We start from the raw sequence: 16,470 nt of genomic DNA on the forward strand, positions 1-16,470 counted from the left end.
CCGAACCCCACTCCACCCCTGTGCAGGGCGAAGGGTGGGGTTGGTCAGATTTCACTATCGCCAGTACACGCCAGACTTGTATGCCGACCTCGGGCCAAAATTTCAGGCCACCAACTGCTTTGGGGCTGCAGCCAACAATCGCAAAATTATCGATCTGACAAAATCGTCTCTAGTGATGGCAGAGGGCTGGAGCCGGCCCTGTGCAGGCTGAATGGTTGGGGTTGACAAATTTCACTTTCGCCAGTACCCCCCAGACTGGTATGCCAACCTTGGGCCAAAATGTCAGCCCACCAACCATTATGGGGCTGGAGCCAAGCCTGAACATACAAACACACTTTTACAAACATATACATAGATACCACATGGGACAGAGTCTCAGGTTCCGTTTCAACTGCCCTGGCGCCAGCCCTGATACACTGCAGCAGGCTTTGGTTTGCACATCTCTCCAGGCAGATTTCTGCTTTGCCGTTTTTGACACACAGCCGTTGAACCAATAACTATGCGTGCTTGGTAATGTCGACTTGACTTTGAAATTACAGATCGATTCTGGCCTAGCCGGCACCGCTCCATACAACATCTTTTGCGCACATCCCTTGTTTAGGAAACACGTTCGCAATATTGACACTCACTTTTAAGCAGTGGTTCCAAGTATTGCGCATCTGTGCGCGCAAGTTGGCTTTCGGAAGGTTCATTGAGTTGGAAGGTAAGTTTCCCAAAACATGGGGACTGTTTTCCAAAATATCACCCCTTCTCCCAGATGCTGAGCCACTGTACCCGCCCTGGAAGTACAAAAGTTTCCGAGCCTCTCCGGGCCTCTTCACTCTCTGGGCGGTTGTATCGGGAGTGCACTGGTGAGAAGAGGAGACACACCAGGGGAGCCAGTCGCAGCTAAGAGGTTATTACTCTGAATCTGTGTGAATGGCGCTCGTCCTTCCAGGGGACCCTTCTGCAAAGTGCAGGCCCACCCGAGGTTTGACTTTCCGGTTTAAAGCCGTAGCCCGTGTGACCTGAGGGCACTGCTTCCGGAAACCCTGCTGTATGAATGAGCGGTAATGCATATGAGCGGTATGAGCGGTAGCTCCATTTACGTTTGTGAATGTCTGTGAGCTGGGTGATAGCTCAGAACCTGTAACTGCAGACTCTGTGCAATGTGCGAGCTCCAAACCCAAATCTACAGCATTGGTTTTCCCAAATGTCTAACACGTGAGTGTGTAATGCTTGCAAGGCAAAGAAAGACCCCTTTGAAGTATATGATGTGGGGGTCTGGGAAATCATCAATTAATTGTTAAAAAAATGTGAGTTTAACTATTGGAAATTGTGTTTATATTTGCTATTAAAGTCATCTCCCACTCCATGCATTGCTCTGCAGTGTAGGGGCTTTGAAGGGTTGTCTTGCCCGACCTATGTACTGGGGTTCTAATGAACCTGGTAATGTACATCAGCACCTAACCTTTTGTCAATTGCCCCAGTTATGGGCCCAATAATTAATGACATTGACCTTTGATTTGTGATACTTTAAGGAATGCGCCAAGCAGACTGTCTATCGGTATGCACTTAGATATGTAAGCCAAACCGTTTTTACATGTTCTTCTTAAGACCACGTCCATCAAGTCTTACACCACGCCCATCCTGCACACCATGCCCCCAAATGAGGGCCCCCCTCAATTTCTTACCCCACCTAAAGCACTGGTGTAAGGTCTGTGAGGGATACCCCCGTTAAGCTATGATTCGTAAGAGATAGCTGCACAGTCTAGAACAAGGATGCGCTGATCTGAGGGTAAGCTTTGATGTCTCAACAGTGTGTGTGTGCGTGTGTGTGTGTGTGTGTATATACAATCTGTGTAATGGAGGAATAGTTTTGTCGAGGTGTGAGCCTGTAAAGTCGGTGTGGCGTGACCAAATGCTCTAATATTTTAAGAACGCAACCTAAAAACTGTGTACAATCTGAGAAAACAAGTAAGCACCTGAAGTCTGACTCTGCAGCAATCAGCATAATTTGAAGACAGGTGAAGTTTCTGTAATCGAAAGTATGGGTTTGTGCCTGCAGGATTCTTGTGAGCAGGGCAAGGCTGCTGCAGCCAGAGGGCTGGGTGGCTCTTCTAAGCAAGGGCAGCGCCAGGCTTTGGACCCCTAAAGCTCCCCCACTTTGAGGCAGCAGTCATCACTCTGCTGTGATGCCCAGCCTGGGCTCAGACCAAGAAGCTATCCCATTTCTCACCTCAGAGAACGGCGCATTTACTTACTTTTAAACACACTTTAAAACGAAATAGATATACCGCTCTCCGAGGTGAGAAAATAGTGGTTGCCTTGACTGCAGCCACAGCAAATGTGCAGAGGACAAAAGCCTGCTGCAGGCATGATGACTAAAGGCCTAACTGCGGGGCTCAACCTTTAGTTGGCCCATGTCCCCAATGATTAACGTTATTTTGTTTAACTAAATAGCCTGTGAGATGCAAAGGTGTAGACAGGGAAGGGCCTGAGGGTCCAGAGGGAAACAGGTAAGAAAGAAAAGGTGTTTTTGTTTGTTTATGCATGTATGAATGTATGTGTAAGGGTGTGTGTAAGTGCATGTATGCATGCCTGTGTGCAAGGGGGTGTCTGTAAATTCATGCATATGAATGAACGCAGTGTGAATGGTGTGTATGGGAGCGAGCGCGCGTGTGAATGAGAATGCAGTGTGAATGTTGTGGGTTCTAGTTTGAATGACAGAAACTGTATGTGGGTAAGGGGTGCATGTTTGTGTGTGAGGAGTGCGCATTGGAGCATGGACATTTTTTACACGGAACATGGCTTGTTTTAATGCCATTTTTTGGCAAAGCAGAGCCAATTTGAGTGGGATTATGTGAATGAAGGGTTGGAGTGGGGTGAGGGTATTGCAATGGAGCTGTCTGGGTCTTAGTGTGGCATTTAATTTTTTACTCTCATTAAGGATAAAGCCATCTTTGTGAGTGTTCTTACCTGGGGAAGGGCATGTTTTGACACTGTGGCATGACATTGTTTTACTAGTTTTAAGGTGAAAGTCAACATGATAAGTGTTCTTACATAGGCGAAGAGGGGGCATTTGTGCAGCCCACAAGACACTCCTTTCTTACTGTTGCATGACATTTCTACTGACATTAGGGGGCGATTGCAAAATGAGTGTTGTTATATCAGGGGATTTGCTTAATAATGGTTAGTTATTTTATAGTGCTTTTGTCTAAGCACTGTACAGAGAGTATATTAATATAAAATGACCACCCAACTGAAGTTGGTACTCACTTATCATCCTCAGAAAGTTGAAAGGGTTATTTAGCCCTGTTGGGATTTGAACCAGCAACCTGCAGATTGCAGCAGTGAGGGCTCAACCCGTTGAGCTATGACACTGGCTATCCAATAACGGCATGTTTTATTATGGTGGTATTGTTTTTTTTTTTAACAAACTGGCATTAAGATTAAGGGAAAGCCAATAGGAAAATGTTCTTAGGTAGGGACACATCATAAATTAGCAGAGCCAGCATGAACATGTTTTGTTATAGTATAATTACTGCCACCATGGGCAAAGCATGAGGAGTATGTGCTTATGTGGGAATACTGGCATATGTAGGTGCACCAGAATGGGCGTGTTTGGGCACAATCAGTATGAAAATGTGTTTTACACCTGCAGGGTATCGGCATACAGTGGGCAAAGTCATTATGAGAATGTGTTTGAAAATGCTCCCGTGCATTGTTGATGCCTTGGCATCTAATGGACTGTTTCATGCCTTACCCTACAAAAACAATTGTAAACTGTGTGACATTTTTCCTAATGTATCACAGAAAGTGTACTATACAATTCACCATTTTAACCCCTTATTTAAACATTGTTCTCAGGGAGAGAACCCCTCTGAACCCACCTTGGTTGGTTTGCTCTCCCGCGCTATGCTGGGGTTCTCCTACAGATTGGGCCGGGGGAAGAATAAGCCCCGTTGCCTCTTCGGGCACCACTTAGGGCATGCCCTAGTGCATTAGCTCCAGGCCCCACTTGTTACTCAACCCTGGCTACGCCTCTGGAGAGTGGGGGTGAAAGATGCATCTTATGGACCAAAGGAAGACGCAATGTCTATTCAGCCCCCTGGGCCTCCGGTGGGGATCAACAGCGCAATAAGTTTAATGGCCCCACTCACTACTGTTTGCAGCCTTCCAGATAAGTGGCATATCTCTGCTTTACTCCCTAAAATTGGACACATACAAAAAAAGGGGAGCAATATATGAGCAGGCATCTCCCTCTTGTTGCCCCACCTTACATGCCATCTTTCTTACGTTTCCCCCCAACTTCGTTGGCCTGACCTGTCCCCCTACACAGATGCATGGCAGAAAGGATTTTTGTACTGGATCAGGAAGGCGTTCCTTGAGCAATGACAGGTTATTTATAACACGCTTAATACCCAATGCGGTCCCGGGGATCGAACCTGTGGTCCCCCGTGTCGTCTTGCTTCCAAGGCGAGCACGTTGCACCTAAACTGAGGAGGACCTGTCAGATTGGCTTGATCTCTTCCCTCCCAAAAAATGTGTGTGGCTGGCTCTGCCCCTGCTTCCAAGGTAAGAGCCTGTGAAAAGTTATCTGTGTGAAACAACTGCTGTGTGGGAGTTGAGGATGGAAGGCCTCCCTTTTCCTGAAAGATATCGCCGCATTCTAGGACACTAGCCTTCACATTCTCAATAACGTGAGGGATAGCTCTGCTGTTCAGGGTCTGCGTAATCCCTAAGGGTTACTCTGCTCTCCGGTTCATCGCGCCGTAGTTATGTTGAGTGACGGCCAGTTGAGGGGCTTCGTGAAATATACATAGTCCTAGTGATACCTCGACTGACCGGGCATCTGGGCGTCTGTAATGTCCACCGCCTGCCTCTCAGACCCGACGCTCTGCGTGTTTGCATCCTCGGGAGAAGCGCTGCTCTCTGTGCCCCATCCACTGCGCACCCCCGTCTCGCTGTTCTTGTTTCTCTCTGCCTCTGGGTCTATGTCTGAAAGGATATGTGTCCTTCTGCTTGTTTATCTGACAGTAAATGTGCTTTCCCAGCTATAGCTAGAGTGCCAAAAGCCTCAAACAAGCTATTCTCTATAACATAAGAGGTAGGTCTCATGTCTTGGGCCAGTTAGTGCCTGAAAGACCTGCCTTTCCCACATATATGAACAAGCGGTGCTGAGATGGGGGTGGGGTAATGATCATAATATCAGCTTTTACACAGCTCTTCTTTCTGATTCCTCGTGCCTCGAAGCACTATTATAAAAGGCGTGAATTGATCAGCGCTCAGCAGTAGTGTTGGGCGAATATACTCAGTGATAAGACACATCACCTGCAATGTGGGTGCTTTTTTCATTCCAGTAGACTTTGAGAACTTTTTCCAGAGATTTGTCCAGAGAAGTTAGATGTCACACACGGGTAAACATATGCCCGGCGAGGGCCATCCCCTAAAGACTCCTATAACACGTCCTATTGCCCTATTGGGTCCTGGCAGGCCATTGCAGGGCAATGGCCATGTTAAGCTGTTTTTCTACTAGAAATAGAGAATTGAAACAGAGAATTATTGTTGGGGGCGGGGAGGCATTGAGAACAGAGGGAAGGAATAGGAAGGCATAGGAATTTATTTATTTATTTATGCATTTATACCTTAGTGTGCTACTTGTTTACATTTGACTGCCGTGGATTACCATTATCCTTCCCATATCATGCTTCTCCAAACAACCAAACAACATGAGGAGGTGAGGGCAACCTTCCCCGTCTTTTCATTGCAGTGACACAAGAATCATTGACACGCTTTCCTTATGCAGCCAAAGGGGAAAGCTTTTCTTGGCTTGCAATCAGTCGGTGGGGCTGTGTTGCACACGTTGGTCTTGCAAGTGCAATTCGGAACGGAAAGCTAACTCTTTCCGTTCCGAAATTACACGGAGACCAACGCGGCAGCAGAAACATGTAAGGAATTACACTAGTAATTGAGGGCTGTATTCATCTGCGGGCTATACCAGTTGGTATAGCCCACAGATTGGCCCATCACAGCCCTCAATCACCCACCAGGGTTGACACGTTTGCAAGATGGAGTGGAGCAGTGAAAAGTAAACAAGGTAACATCGCATTTACTTTTCACTTTTACACTCCGTTTTGCAAAACGGTTAACGCTGCCAGCAGATTAACCAACGATTACGGATGACGCTGGTTCAAAGGGAAGGCACGTTCCAAAGGAATATATTGGTTTTATGCCCGCATGAAAATTTCATGCGGTATAAAATGCTGTGCTCCTTCAAGATGGGCGAGGAAAACACAGCGGAGATGCAAACTCTACTTTGTGCATTTCCTAATCCTAGGAAGGGCTCACAAATAAAATGGAGTGCAATATGAAAGCATAAAAGTGTTACACCTTGGAGCTCATTTTCAAATTCCCCCGTAAATTATGCGGCAGAGTGCAAACAGGTCCCCTTTACAGAATGTTCATCATTTGCACTTCGGAGCAAAAAAGGGGCTGCAAAGGGGAGGCAAAATCACCTTTTTACACCTCCAGTTTGCAATGCCTCCAGTTTGCAATCCGCAATGCAAATTGAGTAAATGCCAACTGTCATTTATGCACAGCAAGCTGCATTTTCAATGGATTCCTATGGAAACCGCATGCGTTTTGCTGGAGTAAAAAGCAGGCCGATTCCATAGGAATCCACTGCATTTACACCATCATGAACATGATCCGCTTCACTTTTATGCTTTCATTTTACACTCTGCTCATTCTAAATGACCCTCCCCCACAAGGATCCGTGGTGCAGAGGGGATTTGAGTAGAACCGTGCTCAGAGGAGTAGTGAGGATTGTTAACAAGTGGAGCCTGGGACTAATCTACTAGGACCCACCCCAAGGGGAGGCTGCTGCGTGAATGGGGCTTGTTCTGCCCCTGACCGAAAGCACAGAAGTGACCGAGCATAGCGAGTGTGAACATATCAAGAGGGGGTTCAGGGTAGGCCGCCTTCAAGGGCATTTTATTAATTATGGGATACAATTGTGCCTTTTACAGTAAACATTCTGTGATAAATTAGGTAAAAAGCCACGCAGTTTACAATATTTTTTGTAGGGTAAGGCATGAAAAAAGACAATTTTTTGTTTGTTTGTTTGTTTGTTTATTATTTATAATGCGTGCCAGACCCAGGGGAAACAGGGCACAACAGTTACAGGATAATGCGAAGCTTAGTTTCAGGGAGACAAGGATGAGATGCATAAATTACAGAGCAGGTAAAATTACTATTTACAGAAATTATAAAAGCATTATATACAAGAGAGTAGCAATAGCCCCCGCTGGGTAGCATGTGTTGGGTAACGAAAGGTGCAATACACATTTTTACAATGTGAAAATGTACAAAGACATTTACAAGGGTTATGCTCTGAGGGCACCCGGTGGGGGTTGCACTAGTGGTAGGCATTGGTTACAGTTCAGTGGGCGTCATGTGAGATAGAGGTCATTGGCTTTCAGACATAGGATCATGTTGGTTCTGAAGTTGAGTTATGGTTGGTCGAATCTCAGTGTAGGAGGCAAGGAGTTCCAGAGTATGGCTGCTTTAACGGGGATGTAGTCACCAGCAACGCACAAAAATATTTTCCAAAGCTTTTTCAGATTGCCTTTAACCACTACATTCCATTACTCTGTAAGTGTAAAACACATTTTCATACCGACTGTGCCCACACATGTCCATTGTGGTGCCCCTATATATGCCAGTACTCACACATAACATTCATGTTTGATTTGCCCGTAATGCCTGTAATAACACTATAACAAAACATGTTCCTGCTGCCTCTGGCAATATATGCCCGAATCCCCAGGTAAGATCCTACTATTGTTGAATTTGCCTTAATGCCAGTTAAATGAATCCATGCCACAGTAAGAAAACTGCCTACACAAATCCTCCCAATATAAGAACCCTCATCATTTTGTATTTGCCCCCGAATGCCAGTAAAACATGTCATGCCACAGTAAGAAAACATTGCGTTGTGGGCTTCACAAATGCCCCATCTTCATGTAAGAACACCTCTCATGTTGCCTTTGACCTTAACACCAGGAAAACAATGCCATGCCACAGTAAGGAAACATACTAGGCCCTCCCCCATGTAAGAACACTCATCATGTTGGCTTTGCTCTTAATGCAAGTAGAACATTCCATGCCAGTCATTCCCAATGTAGTACCCTCCCTAAATCCCAAACCACCAGTAAAATATGCCATGGCCCTGTCATAAAATATTCATGCACACAGACATACACACGCACACACACACACACACACACACACACACAAACAGATGCTCACGGAGATAAACCCACAGTTAGATACACACATTTATTTATTTTATTTTATTTTATTACATTTGTTATACGCCCTGACCCGGGGGTATCACGGCGTAGTTACAGACAATGGGATAATGCAATCTTAGAATGAACATAGAGGTGTAAAGGTATAACAATCAAAAATGTACAATAATAGGAATCAATAATATACACTAATATACAAAGCAGTCAGGTAAAATAGTTGATTGGAGGGGATTAGTGCACTGGTTCAGTTAGAACTTGTTGAAGAGCCAAGTCTTCAAAAGGCTTTTGAATTTGGGGAATGAGGTTTCATTCATAATGTGGGTAGGTAGCGCATTCCAATGTCTGGGGGCCAGTGTTTTGAAGCTGCTGCCCCCTGCTTTTTCTCTTTTGTATCTGGGGGTTTCAAGGAATGTGTTTTTGTTGGACCTGAGGAGTCTGGTCTGGGGCTTCATCATGACTGTGTTGTTGAGGTATTTGGGTGCTTTGTTAGCCCTGCATTTGTGGGTGATGCTCAGGGTTTTAAATAGAATTCTGGCGTGTATGGGGAGCCAGTGGTGGTCTCTTCTGGTGTTGGATATATGTTCAGATTTGTTGATGCCTAGAGCTGCTCTGAGGGCTTTGTTTTGCATGAGTTGAAGTTTGGCTATGTTGGCTTTGGAGGTGCCAAGGAATAGGATATTACAATAGTCTAGCTTAGACAGTATGAGTGCTCTGGCTAGAGTAACACAGTTGTTGGTAGAGAGGAATTTACGGCTGAGGGAGATGAGTTTAGAGGTGTAGGAAGTGGATGAGGCTAATGTGTTTACTTGTTTAGACATGGATAGTGTGGCATCTAAGTACACGCCGAGGGTCTTGACTTGTTTAAGAACAGGGATTATGGTTCCATCGATGGTGAATGATTTAAAGGCAGGCTCAAGGGTGTTGATTTTGCTGGAGGAGCCTAGTATGAGGAGCTCGGTTTTGTCGTCGTTGAGACAGAGGCTGTTGTTAGCCATCCGGTTTTGGATGAGTGAGTAGATTTGGTTAACCAGGAGGGAGTCTTGTTCATGGTTGCCTGAGAGAGGAATGAGGATTTGGGTGTCATCGGCGAAGTTAGTATAGATGACACCCAGGGCATCCAAGGCTGCAAATAATAGCTTGGTGTAGGCATTATACAGAGTGGGGGATAGGCAGGAGCCTTGCGGCACACCTGCAGGGACAGACACTGGGTCTGCTGATTCTTTGCCGATGGATACTCTGGAAGTCCTTTCAGCCAAGAAGGATTTGATCCAGTTGGTAGCGTTCTGAGCTAGGTTGAAGTTGTTTGCTAGAGTGTTACAGAGTTTGTCGTGGTCAACCAGATCGAAGGCCGCTGAGAGGTCCAAGAGCATCAGAAGGCAGAGTTTACCTGCTTCTCTGGTGGCATCCATTTGGATCTTCAGCTCAAGGAAGGCTGTCTCTGATCTATGGTTGGGACGGAAACCTGACTGGCGGTCTCCTAGTAGGTGATGTTGTTCCAAGTGGTTCTGAATTTGGCAGTAGGCTATTTTGTCGATTATGTTTAGGAGAAATGGGACCATTGTAATGGGTCGGTAGTTAGTGGGTATTGTTGGGTCCAGGGAAGGTTTTTTTAGAAGTGGTGTCACCCAAGCTTTTTTGATACTGGTGGGGACTGTGTTTGTGAGGAAGGAGGCGTTAATGAATTCAGTGATGATAGGTGTGAGAGTGGGGGCGCATAGTTTCACTAGATGGGATGGGAATTGGTCTTCCTTGCAGTTGGAGGCTTTGAGTTTCATTATAGTGTCGAAAACATCTTTGTTAGTCACTGGTGAGAATTGGAATGGGGGACCACTAGTGGCGTTTGAGATGGTCGTTGATATGGTGGGTGGAGTTTTGTCAGCTAGGAGTCTTTTTTTACTATCGATTTTATTTTGTAGTAGGAGGATTTTGGATGAGAGTGCGTTTTGAATGGTGGTGCACCAGTCTTTGCTAGCGTTTGAAGGTGCTGAGATTTGACAGGGGTTTTCGAGCTCTCTAAGAATGGTAAAGAGTTCTTTGCTGTCTGAGGACGCGTTAGCAATGCGGAGGTTGAAGGCATTGGCTTTTTGAGTGATTATTGCTGATTTGTAAGTTTTGTTGGCTTCAGCGAAGGCTGATGCCGATTCTGGGGTGTTGTTTTTCTTATGGAGGTGTTCAAGTAATCTTTTAGTGCGTCTTAAGGCTATAAGTTCTTCATTAAACCAAAAGCAGGAGCGTTTATCAGGTCTACGGGTTTTAGTGGTGATGGGTGCAAGTAGGTCGATAGTTTGGGTGAGGCATTGTTGGTATTGTTCTGCTAGATAGGAGGGGTTGTTGGTGCCTAGAACCATATGGGCAAAGGAGGCACTCAGGGCTGGAGTGAGTTTGTCGGAAGAGAGCTTTTTGATATTTCTAGTCTCAAATGTTTCTGGTTTTTTAGGGGTGATGTGTTCGGTACTGGCATTGTCTATGGTGAAGTTAATTGCATAGTGGTCTGACCAATTGACTGGGAGGATGGAGTCAATGGTGACTAGAGAGTTAAGAGTGAGAAGCCAGTCTAAGGTTCTTCCTTTTGAGTGGGTGGGTTTATCTACCAGTTGTATGAAGTTCATCTCTGACATGGCTGTATAAAATGTAGATGCTTCTGAGTTGATGGGGTCATTGTATCCTAGGTTAAAGTCACTGAGGACTATGCATTTGGTTTTAGGCTTGATGAGGGGCGTTAGGAGTAGTGGGATGTCCAAGTCAGGGTGTGTGTTTTTGTTGGGTGATCTGTACACCACTAGTAGGTTGGTGGTGCTTTTGGGGTTGGAGGTATACTTGAGGAGTAGGAGTTCATAACCTTGTATCTGTTCTATTGGGCATGCTCTGATTTCCAGGGTGGTTTTGGCTATTATGGCAACTCCGCCTCCTTGGGTATTTGTCCTGTCTGTTCTCAGGATGCTGAATCCTGGGGGAATAGGAAGGGCTAGAAGTGGTCCTGCTGCTGGGTGAAGCCAGGTTTCAGTGACCACCAGCATATCAAGGTGTTGGTCTTCAATGAGGTCATGGATATCTATAGCATGGGCACCTAGTGAGCGGGCATTGATGAGTGTAGTTTTGAGGGTGGAGGTAGGGGCAGGGGGTGGTGTGTTACCTTTGATGGGGGAAGAGTCAGTGGTTTTGTTATTGGTTTGGTGTTTGAGTGGTGCGTTGTGGAATCTTTTGTTTTGGAAATTAGTGGGCGTGGTGTTTAGTTTGGTCAGTGTATTGGGTGAAGTGGTGAGTGAGGTAGCTCGTAGGGACATTTTTGTTCTAGACATGAGTCTATTGAGTCTTTCAATGCCCAGGATGGGTGTGGTTGTGTCATTAATGCAGATGGGTGTGGTGTGATTGTATGTAGGCGGGTTGGGACTAGGGCACGGGATGTCTGAGGTTGCTACCTTCTTGATGGTGATGGGCGTAGTGTGGGCCTGAGGAGATGGTATGGGGAAAGGGGGGAGTGTGGGGAGGAAAGGGGTGGGGCAGGAGATGGGGATGTGCCGTGGACAACCTGGTCTAACTAATCCATCGCCAACCTTGGTGAAGTGTCCTCTGGTGCATGGTGTAACATTAGGGACTATACAAAAAGGCAACATGGTGATGGTGAGGAGTGCTAGCATTATATTAGTGGGTGCTGGGTGGGTAGAGCTAGAGTTCAGTGAGCTGTCTAGGCACCTGGACTGGGAGCAATAATCCAGTGCAGGCAGGCAGTGCTCTAATGCAAACACAGCATCAGCCTGGGTAGTTAGTAGGGTGCAAGGGCAGTGGGTCACCTAAAATTGATATTGGCGATTCAAGGCACAAAACATAGCAGGGTGCACAGGCAGTGGGTCACCTAAATTCGATATTGGCGATTCAAGGCACACAACATAGCAGGGTGCACAGGCAGTGGGTCACCTAAATTCGATATTGGCGATTCAAGGCACAAAACATAGCAGGGTGCACAGGCAGTGGGTCACCTAAATTCGATATTGGCGATTCAAGGCACAAAACATAGCAGGGTGCACAGGCAGTGGGTCAGCTAGATTTGATTTTAGTAATTCAGGGCGTACTAGCATAGCAAGGTACACAGGCAATGGGTCACTAGCAGAATGCACAGGGGGTGAATGAGTAACCTAGAGTCGAATTTAGTTAGTATAGTGAGGAGTTGCATTATATAGCAAACTGGGGATTGTGCTTTGCTAGAGGAGGGGCTGTGTGTGGGAACATGGAGGTATAGAGTTCCAACTAATAGTCGATTATGCGGCACGGTAGCAGTAGTAGCTTACCTAGAGCGGGAAGGGCAGAGGTGCGGGTCCCATGCTCCTTTTGTGCTGATCCCAGGCTGATTTTCCACACTGTCAGGAGTGGGGCTGGTTCCAGGAGCGCCACAGAGCGCAAACAGGAGCAAACAGGCTCGACTGGCCTTAAGAGGCTTTCGGATGGCCGCCGGCTCTTCCGCCTGCCGGCGGATGTTTGTATTTTAATATGAATACGAACACGCGTTGCCTAGCAACGTGGAGGCGTCTCAGCCTCGTTTCCGTGCCGCATAGCGCCCGACTTTTTGGAGAAGGTAAATGTTGGCGCGTGCGGTCTTAGGGAGATATTGGGGGCCAGGGGTGCCGTGGAGATGATGGGGTGCCCAGGCAGGGCTGGATGCAGCATCTGTTGGTGGCTGCAAGCGGGGAGGGCAGGCTGCTGCGTGGGTGCAGCGTGCTCCGTGCGGGGACCTCCTCGCTGGGTCCTCCTCGCTGGGTCCTTGTCGTTGGGTCCTCGTTCCTGGTGGGTGGGTGTGGGGGCTCCTGCCCTCTCCACTGGTGGGGAAGTAGATACACAAATATATACAGATACACACATAGAAAGAGGCACACAAAGATATACATATACACAGAGATATAGAGAAATGCCCACAAACAGACAAATGTACTCCTTTACACAGAGATGTACAGAGATGTACATGCACACACATACACACAGACACACACACCCACACACACACAGATACATGCACAGACACACACACAGATATACACACATACAGAAACATGTAGAGAGATACACACACAGATAAACACATAAACCGAAATGCAGATACCCACACACACAGATATACACACTGTGGAATTTGACCATGAGCATGGTGGGCATGGGCTTGCCTGGACTTTTTAGAAATGTTTAGGTAAATATAATTATGGTAGACCGACCTCACGGAGATGTGTGGGCCTAATCCACACACATTTTCTTATGCTCACACTACAACAAACACACACACCAGTCAAACACCCATGCACGTTTTCTGTCATTCACGCAAGCACCCAGAATGTGTACACTGCATTTAAATACACCATTGCACCCATCTACACCATTTTGCATTGCATTCATTCATGTGTGCACTTACAGACACACCCTATCTTGCATACATACAGACACTTGAACAGACCCATTAATGCATATATTCATTCATTCATACAATTTTCACACACAAGACACAAGCATATGCAATGTAAAGTAATGGGACATTTTTATAGCGCCTTTCATCATTGGTATGGTCTCAACGCGCTGTAGGTTGAACGCCCTTGGTGGACGGAAGTCAAGGAATGGGAAATTTATCAGAGAGATAAAGAGAGGGTGTGTGCACTTAGCCCGTATGAATGCTTGGTGGCCAAGTCCCTGCTAGTCACCAATGTTGAGCAGGCATGTGGGTGGGTATAAGAAGGCAGACCAGAGAGTATGCGAGAGAAACGTTATGTGTGCAGATAGACCACATTTCTTTCGGGGGGGATAGTAGCATTCAAGTGCCAGAGGTGTTGTGGAAAGTATGTGTAGCAGGAGAGACAGGTGTGCAGCTAAACCGAATTTTGTTGTGAGGGTTGCTGCATTCTAGTGTAAGTATGTAAGGCAGGAGAGACATTATTTGTGCAACTAGACCAACCGTTGCCGTAGGGGATAGCTGCATTTTAAGTGGCAGAGGTGTTGTGCAGAGTGCTTTGGTAGTGAATGGAATGTGTAAATGCACCTAGATTCCAAACCTACTCTGTATCTAATATGCACCAAAAGTTAAACTTTCATAACTCTGCTTAAGTAGAAAAAAGAGCAGCAACTAGGAAGGCACCAACAGTTTAAAGTGATTGGCAGGAGGGCGGGGCTTAGGCCAGGTGACCTAGATCCACTTGCACCTGCTACCCATCTGCTTCCCCATCTTCCCCTTTGAGGGTGGGTGTCCTGTTGTTTGTTCATCATTTGGGAATCTGACAGTGTTTTTGAAGACCATTTCCAATGTTTGCTAGGTCCCACGCTTGAACTTCTGCAGGGCAGTTGTTTGTAAGAGTAATCTCGGGCTAAGGGTATTTACGGGAGGTCTTTTCCTGATCTTTTGGATCTGGGAATAGAGTTGTGGTTTTTGCCTTTTTCATGCTGAAGGGAGTATAGGGCCCCCGCCTTGCTTAGTTTGTACATTGTAGTTCCTTGAGTGAGAAGTTTGCCTGTGGATGCATTCTTCCCTGGTTGTTGTCTCGGCTTTCATTGAATCTCTGGACGTTCCTAGCGTTGGTTTATCCAGGTCAAGTGACATTGGCTTACCTGAAGTAGAGCTTTTAAGTGGCTTATCTACATATCTATCCATAGTGGCAGGTTATTTATTCTTCCCCAGTTGTTCTTTGTGAGTAACGGTCACCACGTTTCCCTTACTCTCTGTCAAATTGTCCATTCTGGTCCAGATATGTGACAGTCTGTTTTGATTATTGGTATACTTCATGAGTAAGTACTGTGGCGAGGAAGAGGGATGTAGGGGTAATATTCTGATTACTTATCAGTAATCTTTATTTTCCCAAGTCCTACTCTTCATCATCATGGCACTAACATCCACCCCTCCCTACCTGGTGGTAAAATCCTCCTTTCTGGTTCCTGTGGTACGTGCAGGATGATTGTGGCAAAGGGCAGGTGTTTTATACTCAGGTTGTGTAGGGGAGGGGCCAAAAAATGAAAACAATAGAAACATGTTTGGGGGAGGGTTTTGTCGAAAGGCTGATTGCCTTCATGAGTAAGTACTGTGACGAGGAAGAGTAGGACTAACAACAATGAGAATTCAGTGCTTCAAGGGAGGTTGAATAGGCTAATGAGTGAAGCATCTTTAAGAAAATGGCTCAAATAGAAGCATAACGTAATCTAGGTTTTGCGTAAAGCCACAAATGTATTTTGGAGGCAATCCGAAAGTTCATGCAGGAGACCACAAATGCCAGACGGCAAATGTGCTAAGTCTCTGAGATTTGAAAGAATATAAAAAAGGTTTTGCAGATGATTCACTATGGTGTAATCAGCCCGAGAGACAGGCTAAGTTTGACTTCATCTTTGTAAAAGTTGTTTTTTGGTTTTGAAGCTCCAGGATTAAGTTAAGTGCTGCAGTTGATAAACATTGCCTCTCAGTCGGCAGAAACGATGGAATTCCGATCGTGGGAATCTTTTTCGTAATCTTTATGGTTTAACGCTCTCGGAAAAAGTTACAGGTTTATTGGGTGTGATAAGCACTAAACAGAAAGTGTCTCCATTGATGGTGGCTTCGGACGCAAGATCTTTAGAGAGCTAGGCAACGTGACTGATTTACAAAGCTTTTTTCAGTGGGATGTGCCATTGTAAAAAAGCTTTGGCTTTTGTAAATCTGGCCCAATGACTTCTGCGCAGATATAGGTGGATTAAAGGGTACCTTCCTATCAAGCTCTTTCTACTGACGACAGCCAATCACGTTGACTCACATTAGTGTACTGAGATCTCATTGGATCAGTGGTGGTTGGAAGAGAGACTGGCAGACTGAGGTGCATGGAATACAGGGGGAAGGCCTCCTGTGGAGGAAGTAATACACTGGAGGTCAATTTCCACTGGGGCAATTATTTCCCAGATACAACCTCTTATGTTTGCACTTAGGTGTAACCAGTGCCACTGCGGTCAATTTCCCTAATTTGCGCTTCAAAGTAAAAAACAAAAGTGTAAATGCAGGCGAGGTGGAATCGCCTGTACGCCTTTGTTTTGGGACTTTAGACTGTCAATACAGTAAACACTGCCTGCCATTTATGCATGTTAGGCAGCATTTGCAATGGATTCCAATGGAGCTCCAACTGTTTTACGCTAGCATGAAAATGTCATTCTGGCGTAAAACCACATGGTTTTTAGAGGTGAAGGGGGAAAG

At 46.0% G+C, this 16,470-nt stretch overlaps 1 protein-coding gene across 1 annotated transcript in view; it reads left to right on the top strand.

The window, feature by feature from the left end:
- Positions 1-834: 834 nt before the first annotated feature.
- The window catches only part of LOC138580688 (sulfate transporter-like), a 72,970-nt gene continuing 57,334 nt past the window's right edge, over positions 835-16,470 (top strand). The window contains exon 1 of the mRNA XM_069651417.1: positions 835-895. The gene's annotated coding sequence lies outside the window, so the exon portion shown is untranslated. The remainder of the gene's footprint in view (positions 896-16,470) is intronic.

The sequence above is a fragment of the Ambystoma mexicanum genome, chromosome 3p (assembly GCF_040938575.1).
Source record: "Ambystoma mexicanum isolate Mex_15411 chromosome 3p, UKY_AmexF1_1, whole genome shotgun sequence".
NCBI lineage: Eukaryota > Metazoa > Chordata > Amphibia > Caudata > Ambystomatidae > Ambystoma > Ambystoma mexicanum.